The 7,960-nt window shown below is 45.3% G+C and overlaps 1 protein-coding gene across 12 annotated transcripts in view; it reads left to right on the top strand.

Annotated features, from left to right (window-relative positions):
* The first annotated feature begins 1,480 nt into the window (after positions 1 to 1,480).
* The window catches only part of HTR4 (5-hydroxytryptamine receptor 4), a 183,750-nt gene continuing 177,270 nt past the window's right edge, over positions 1,481 to 7,960 (top strand). For 8 of the 12 annotated variants that reach the window (XM_043913219.1, XM_043913213.1, XM_043913223.1 and 5 more), the window contains exon 1: positions 3,621 to 4,079. The gene's annotated coding sequence lies outside the window, so the exon portion shown is untranslated. Of the gene's footprint in view, positions 1,565 to 3,620; positions 4,304 to 4,398; positions 4,527 to 7,960 lie in introns of those variants that run through there. The other 4 variants (XM_043913215.1, XM_043913221.1, XM_043913217.1 and 1 more) reach the window with 4 other exon arrangements.

Genomic DNA, 7,960 nt, shown 5'->3' with positions numbered 1-7,960 from the left:
TTCCAATAATTTCCCTTTTGCTTAACTTTTCTACAGTCCTTTTCTGTTGCTTGCTGTCAAAGACGTTAAGTTAATTGAGACGGTACGATAAATGTTCCTAGGGTGAATGAATTAATGGAATGAGTTATATTTCAAGCCTTTGTGATTTTCCCCTGCTTTTGTCATAGTCAGAGAATTTGAATCTCATCTGTAGATGAGTTTTCTTGGAATTTGGAAAAATATTGAAGTTTTATGCAATTTTTCTTTTGGAGGCAAAACTATTTTAAAATAATAATTAAACCTAAGTTTTAAATATAAGCTTATTATATGGTGGCTAGAAAATAAAAATAAACATAGAAAAGAATATAAAAATATTCATAGACATCTTTCTATATAATAAATATCAGTTGACAAAATCATGTTTGATAATTGAATGATATCTCATGGCAGAGATAATTTATTTAGATAACCCCCCATCACACTTTGGGGACTTCCTCATGACTCAGATGATAAAGAATCTGCCTGCAATGCAAGAGACCAGGGATTGATCCGTGGGTTGGGAAGATCCCCTGAAGAAGGGAATGGCCACCCACTCCAGTATTATTATCTAGAAAATCCCATGGACAGAGGAGCCAGGAGGGCTATAGTCCATAGGGTAGCAAAGAGTAGGACCCTACTGGGCGATAACACATTACTACAGCACCATTACATTTGGCCTATTTCTTAATCTTATAAAAGATCCCACACTGAACATGCTCTTAGGTAAACCTTTGTGTACATAGGTTTATTATCCTTATGATACCTTTTTAGTAGTAGAATTGTTGGAGTAAAGAGCCTGCATGATTATAATAACTTTACTTATAATAGTAGCACCTTTTAAATAAAGCTGATAAAAAGGAACTTTTATGGTGGGAGGCTTCTTTAGAAAAAGCAAAACAAAAACAAAAACATAAAGAAAAGGAAAGAAAAGTCTATGTTTTAAGCTATGCATCAAAGCAGTGCCATTTAAAATCATAGCGCATTAACTGAGGTACTTCAATTGACCAGCCCAACTAAATAGAGACAAATGTGCAAGAAAAAATTATTAATAGTCCCATCTGTTCAACACAACCAGACATTGCACTTGCTCTCTTCATCTATTCATTCAAGAAATAGTCACTGAATCCCTACTGTGTCCCCCATGGATCTAGGGGCTGGGACACAGAAAGGGAGATGTGTCCACCTTGGAGTCACTCACCATGCAGTGGCCAAAGCATGGATCTATGGGCTAAGACACAGAAAGGGAGGTAAGACGTGGTGTCCACCTTGGAGGCACTCATCATCCAGTGGCCAAAGAGACCTGTAAATAACTCACTGTAACACAGTGTGGTGGTAACTGCTGCAGCAGAGAGAGGAAAACAGCCTTGTGGGAAGAGAGAACCTGGAGCAGTTTCAACCTGTGCATGTAAACTCCATTCTTCTCTCTTGTTCCCTTCTCTTCCCTTAGAAAGCACCAATTGAAATGGAATATACCTTGAAAAATCAGAGTTCTGGAGAATCAGAGAAGGGAGAGAAAGCTCCATGGAATCCATGAGCACTGAAGAAGGTAGGTCAGGCAGCATCTGGAGGAGGGCACTCTGGAGACAACACTGTGAGCACTGGTACAGACATGGAAAGAAAAGCAAATGTTCAGGGGACAGATTGCTTGAAACACAAGGTTTGGGTATGAAACAAAAGGTTTGGATATGCCAAGATGACTGAAAAGAGGTGCTGTCTTGGATTGCTGTTAATAAGAAGACAAGGCATTTGTGTGTTTCTCCATAACTAAAAAGGGCTTCCTTGGTGGCTCAGACAGTAAAGAATCTGCCTGCAATGCAGGAGACCCAGGTTCCATCCCTGGGTCAAGAAGATCTCCTGGAGAAGGGAATGGCAACCCACTCTCGTATTCTTGCTTGGAGAATTCCATGGACAGAGCAGCCTGGCGGGCTACAATCCATGGGTTTGCAAAGAGTCAGATATGACTGAGTGACTAACACACACACCATAGCTAAAAAAAGAAGTGTTGTATTAGTTACCTATTCCTGCTGTATTGTTACCTATACCAAAAAATTACTTGGCGGCTTAAAACAACCCAAATTTATTATCATACAACTCTCTAGAGCAGAAATCTGACATGAGTGTTATTACACTAAAATCAATGTGTCTTCAAAGCTGACTTCCTTTTTGGAGACTCTCAGGGAGAATCTGTCTCCTTGCCCCATGTCTCAGCTTCTGCATTCCTTGCCATGGGACCCCTTCTTCTTCCTTCAAGGCTAGCAACAGCTGGTCAAGTCCTTCTCACACTGCATCACTCTTGACCTCCTCTCCTGCCTCTCACTTCTACTTTCATGGACCCTTCTAAAGGCCCACCTTTGCAACCAGGACAATTTCTCATCTCAAGATCCTTAACTTACACTTGATTTGGTCCAATAGGAAGAGGAGGAAAGAATAGTTGCCTGTGGCAGAGTAAGGAGAGACTCCCTAGGAAATGGGAAGAGATTAACTAGAAACTGGGGAGAAGGGGAGGGAGGTAGAGTTGTCAGAGATGAATCAGGCTTTGCACTCCCATGAGTGTGAGGATCATGGTGTCATTCATCAGGAATATTTGGTTTAGGGAAGTGACACAGTGATAAATTTAAGTTTGGATCTTTAGAGAAATAACTGACAACTTTTCCACTTTCAAATTTTGAATGGGGGATATATGATCAATAAATATTCAAGACATACAAGCCAGGGAGAGAAATCATGGGTGGGAACGACTGAGAGTGAGACCTGTTGAGATAGACACAGGGCACAAAGAAGGTAGAGAAGAGACACCTAGGTGGGGGAGAGACTGAGATGGGAAGAGAGAGATTCAAGTGAGAGAAAGTGTACAAGTAAGATGGGGAAGGAATACCATTAAGACGGGCCAGGTTGGCAAAAGGAGGAAGTAAGAGGCAGGAGTATCAACAGAGAGAATCTTAGAAAGGGACCAGCTCAAAGGTTTCTGGCATGAATTTGTTGGTCAATTTAAATTTCCCGTTCACTTGGGTTGTGCTCACAATTGTAAGTTAATAATTTTTCAGATTGTCTGGAAAGATTTATTTGCTTTTGGAGGTTAATTACTATCACAGCTCCTCTGTTTTGTTAAGCTTCCCCGAAGACTCTGTGGTCCAGGAAGTGGGGGTGGGGTGGGGTGAATTATCTTCCCAACAGGCCCTTTGCCACTTCCCTCCCTCGACCCTCCCCCGCTCCCACCCCACTCCCACTCCCCCCAACCTGTCTCACTAAAGGAAGACTTTCCTCTTCCCTTCCCTACATGACTTATTCTTGAAATGGTTTGTCTCTGGTATTGGAGGCCTTGGAAAGACGAGTTGAGGAAAAATGTTTCTCATTCTGTCACGATTCCTCACAGGTGTTACACACAGGCAGGAGCTCTGGTAAGTCTCAACACAGCTGGGAGTCTACGGTCCCCATTTTACTCACGGGAGCCCAGGAGCTAGTCTTTTGTCTAACCCCTCGCTCAAGGTCACAAACTGATAAAGCCAGAATAGGCTTCCTCCAGATTATGGAAGCAAAACGAGTGTTGGCAGGATCACTTGGGAAGACTAGTCAGTTGAAATACTGACCGGAAAACTTGGACGCCTTATATCTAAGGGACTACGGATCTCACGCTGAACCCTGCTCACAAGCTAACCATGCCCTGGCGGAGTCAGAGGCTGAGAAGGAAGTAGACTGTAGATTTCCCCTGGCACGGACACCGCAGGCGCCTACCCTTTTCACGTTTATTATCTTTCGCTAGAGGAGTGGGTACTCAGAGAGGTTAATCAACTTGCCCAAGGTCACCCAGGAGCCAGCAGTGAGCCCAGGACTACCTTCCTCGGTTGGGCAGCGGTCTCCAGGCGAGGCGCCCGCTGGCCCGTCCTCGAGGAGTGAGGTCCCTCTGGCCCCCGCCGCGCCCACTCCCGTGCGCACCCGGCCGCGCCCCCGCCATCCCTGGCCTCCGGAGGGGGCGGTCGCGGGGAGGATGCGGGCTGGGGGCCGCTGAGCCCGCGGAGCCACCGTCGGTCAGCCGAGAGGGGGACGATGCTCGGCGCGCTCAGGTGAGCCGGGGCTGGGGGCTCTCCGCCGCAGCCCCAGGCGGGCCCGCGCCTCTTGCTCGCCGGCCTCCCAGCGCGGGGGCTGGAGCCCGCACCCGAGGGGGCGGCGGGGAGGGCGCAGGCAGCGGCTGGGAGCGCGGCGGCGGCGGCGGCAGAAGCTCGGCTCCGCGGCGAGGGGTGGCCGTTCCCGTCCGCCGGGGCGCCTCGCTCCCTAGCCTCAGCCGAGGGTAGGTGCGGCCAGGGCGCCAGGGTCACAACCCCGCGAGCCCAAGCGTGCGCGGAGACGTGGCGGCGCGGCGGGGACGGGCTGGGGGCTCTGGATTCCTGGGACCCGGCTTTAGCTCAGGGATGGGCTGCGTGGCGACTCAGACTGTAGGTGGGCTGGCTGGTTGTGTAGTACACGCCTTCAGCATGGGACCACTAGGGTTGGGGCTCATGCCCTGCACTTGGGTACGTAAGTACTTGTGAAACTGCTTCTGTGTTTGCTGACTCTGTGAGGTAGTATAACGTGTGCGTGTGTGTGTGTATGTATGTGTGTGTGAGAGAGAGAGAGACATAGGCTGTGCGTCCATAACCGTGTGTGTGTGTGACAGGGTACATGTGTGGACAGTATGGATGATCCTGGATGTATAACGGAGAGAGTGGACTCTGGCTAACTCTCTCTGTGCATAACAAGATACGCATATCCAGCGTGTATAACTGGCTGTGTGGCTGTGTGTGTGAGTGACCGTGAGTGTGTGGGCACGCGGTACTGCATGAAGTATTGGTGGTGGCTGCCAGGGCTAGCTTCCTGCAGTTGTCTCTCACAGAATCCCAACCCCAGTTTAAGATGCCTTTCAGTTCAGCTTGCTCCCCAGTGTCTGGCGCTGTGCTGTTAGTCCCCTTTGGAAGAAGTGGCTGTTGATACAGGGAAGTGGTGGCTGGCAGAGGTGGAGAAGTCGTGGCATGAACTCATGTTCCTAGAGTTCAACGTTGAGAAAACATTGGCTTGGCTTCCTATTGATTCGTTAAAATGGATAAAAAATGTTTAAGATACAGGTTCAGCATGACCCAAACAGTGGCTTTTGATGGAAAGACCCTTAGGCTAGTTTGCTCTTCTTGTCTTAATATTACTGCGATGGAGTCCATGGGTCAGAAAGCTGTGGGTGACCCTGAGGGTGATGGATGATGTTTGCCTAGGCCTCTGTGTGGAACCCCGGCCTCACTGATGAGGGAGGAGAGGTTGCTATGTGCCACTGGTGAGCCCAGGTGATGAAGGGAAAGGACACTGATGATGGACGCAGTGCCCTAGAAACAAGGAGTAAGTCAGGACATGGGGTGAGACTCGTGGAGTTCTGAGGAGCAGCTCTCTCCAGTAAGAAATGATGAGTGTGGAAAAAAATTAGTAAAAAGTATTTGCATCATTCTCACGTCATTTTTCTGTCTTATGTATATTTTTTCCATACCACCCTTACCCTGAACTCACTCCTGTGTCTGTATCATTTTCCACCTTGGAAATGTCTTCATTATAATTATTATTGTACAGCTGAGTGGGCCATCACTTAAACTCCAGGAGAGCTGTAGCACATTAGACAAGCGGGGGCATCAGGGAGTGTTCGGTTCAGCCCAGTTCAGCCCAGTTCAGCCCAGTTCAGTTGCTGAGGCCCAGAGGACAGTGATGCTCTTGGTTCCTCTCAGTTATCTGGATTTTGCTCCTGATGCTGCTCCTTCTAGGCGCCACGATGGCCTTGCAACCACCAAATTGAATACGCCTTCTTCCATTTGAGTTCTTCCAAATCTCCCTGACACTGTTCATCCCCTCATCTCTTTCTTTAGCTTCACAGACTGAAGAACAGCACCCGAAACACAGTGTAAGCAACCTGCTACCCAGACCTCTTCCTGACTTTCCTGTCTTTTATTGAACCATCACCATCCTCCAAGTCACTGTGGCTGGAACCGAAGTCACTTCTTTATTTCTCCTCTTCATCAGTAGCAGCCATTGCTTAATTAATAAGCAGGTCTTATTCATTTTTCCTCAATACCTATTGAAGCTATTTTTTTGTTTTGTTTTGTTTTTTAATCTCACTGCCAGCACCTAATCAGGTGAAACCCATATTCAGGGATTTCCAGAGATAGAGACCGATACTGTAATCATTGAAAAAACGCAAAATAAATGCATGTAGAGGAGTCCCTTGATATTATCAGTGACTAATAAATAAATTCTTTGGAAGAATCTGGACCTTCTGATGATTATAGTATTATGTGATCAGATCAAATCTCTTGGTTTTTTTAAAATCTCACTTTCTTTATCTATGAAATGGTAGATTTCAAGTAGAATTTATTTGTTAAATCATATCTAAGGTTTTCCCCAGCTAATCATATCTAAGGTTTTCCCCAGCTAATCATATCTAAGGTTTTCCCCAGCTCTAAAATTCTCTGCTTATCATTGATGTTCTTTGTTTTTGTGAGAAACTTTTAATGCTTTATGGTTACCTTCCAGTATCCAACCATCATTTTTTTTTTTTAATAGAATTCAGCTTATCTTCAGGGAAAGGAACTAGGCAAAGAGAAAAGGGTGGAAATGCACTGTTGCCTTTGTTTTGTGGTTCAGAGTCCACAGCACACATCAAGTCTCAGAGTTGAAAAGGTCTTCTAGGTAACTATTCCTGCCTCCCATCAAGTGTCAGAATCTTCCATACTATTGCCCATTTGAAAATTTTTAAAAAGTGCCAAGTCTTACTAAGATGACATCAAACAACATTGTAATTCAGGGTTTCTCAAACCTCTTGTACTGTTAATGTTCTGGGTTAGATAATTTTTGTCGTGTGGGACTAGCTTGTCCATAGTAGGATATTTAGCAATATCTCTGCTATTATTAGATTCCAGTAGCAACTCCCTGTTGTGACAACCAAAAACATCTACAGATATTACTAGTACCTCCTTTGGGGACAAAGTCCCCCCTCCAACACCCACTGAGAACGATTGTTGTAATTCAAACACAAGTCTTGGGACCTTGAACAGAAAGACCTTACAACAAAGTATGTTAATAGACAGAGGAATGCTGTGTTGTTAGCTGCTTTCCTACCCGCTTCCAACTTAGCCACCATCACACGTTTACCTTTATGCCTCCTGGTTTCTCACTGCCTTGTTGCTATGTCTGGAAATGCTCAAGATGCTGCTAAAGGCTGAGAAACGTTTTAGAGACAACATAGTAATAATCCTAATAGCTCACATTAATCCAGCCCTTATTATGTGCCAGACACAGCTCTAAATGCTTTACATGGATAATCTCATTTAATCTGCATTAAGAATCCTTTAAAAGAGATACTTTATTTCCTCCATCTTAGAGATGCTGCTGCTAAGTCACTTTAGTCGTGTCTGACTCTCTGCGACCCCATAGACGGGTAACTCAAATTTAGAGAGATGGAATAGCATCCCCAAGTTCTCTCAGCTGTAAAGCAGTGAACCTGGGGTTGGGCTGTTTGCTCCAGAGTCTTTCTTCTAAACCTCCATATTAAACTGCCTTCTGAGAATGAGATCTTGATGTCACAGGGTAGAAAGGATCTTAAACATGGGGTAGTTCAATTGTAGAATCAACTGATTCTAGGTAAGTTAGAGACTGTGAGGTAGATATTTGTGTTCAGCTGATGTATTGTGACTTCTTCCCTGTTTTGTCTTCTGTCTCTGTAATTGAGGTTATTTAGAAATAGCTCTAAGGCATATGCAGAGTGAGAGAGGTGGTGGCGGCCTTGGTTAAATTAGGGGAGAAGGGCTCAGAGAAAAGGAAGAATGGCAGGAGGAAGCAAACAATGACGAAACATTTTTCCCATTAAGTCCTTACTATTATCTAAACTTTAAGTATCTATGTTATCACCCAAATAAAGTCACCATACTTTTATCAGTTC

This window comes from Cervus elaphus, chromosome 9 (genome assembly GCF_910594005.1).
Source record: "Cervus elaphus chromosome 9, mCerEla1.1, whole genome shotgun sequence".
Classification (NCBI taxonomy): domain Eukaryota; kingdom Metazoa; phylum Chordata; class Mammalia; order Artiodactyla; family Cervidae; genus Cervus; species Cervus elaphus.
This window is presented reverse-complemented; position numbering and strand designations above follow the sequence as displayed.